The sequence below is a fragment of the Anopheles maculipalpis genome (genome assembly GCF_943734695.1).
Source record: "Anopheles maculipalpis chromosome X unlocalized genomic scaffold, idAnoMacuDA_375_x X_unloc_36, whole genome shotgun sequence".
Taxonomy (NCBI): domain Eukaryota; kingdom Metazoa; phylum Arthropoda; class Insecta; order Diptera; family Culicidae; genus Anopheles; species Anopheles maculipalpis.
Window position 1 is genome coordinate 27,501 of NW_026060498.1, and position 638 is coordinate 28,138.

A 638-nucleotide genomic window follows, 5' to 3' on the forward strand; every position below is an offset into this window, starting at 1 on the left:
GGCAAGTCGAATTGGTAAGTAAGAAACCAAAAATATCTCTAAGTTCGGGACTTGGGTGCAAACCGAAAGTTAATATGATGTCCCTGAACATGCATATAAGTTCGAGTATTGATATTATAAACCTAACAAGAGATGAAGGCAAGTCGAATTGGTTGGTCCAAAACCAAAAATATCTCTAAGTTCGGGACTTGGGTGCAAACCGAAAGTTAAAATGATGTCCCTGAACATGCATATAAGTTCGAGTATTGATATTATAAACCTAACAAGAGATGAAGGCAAGTCGAATTGGTTGGTAAGAAACCAAAAATATCACTAAGTTCGGGACTTGGGTGCAAACCGAAAGTGAATATGATGTCCCTGAACATGCATATAAGTTCGAGTATTGATATTATAAACCTAACAAGAGATGAAGGCAAGTCGAATTGGTAAGTAAGAAACCAAAAATATCTCTAAGTTCGGGACTTGGGTGCAAACCGAAAGTTAAAATGATGTCCCTGAACATGCATATAAGTTCGAGTATTGATATTATAAACCTAACAAGAGATGAAGGCAAGTCGAATTGGTAAGTAAGAAACCAAAAATATCTCTAAGTTCGGGACTTGGGTGCAAACCGAAAGTTAAAATGATGTCCCTGAACA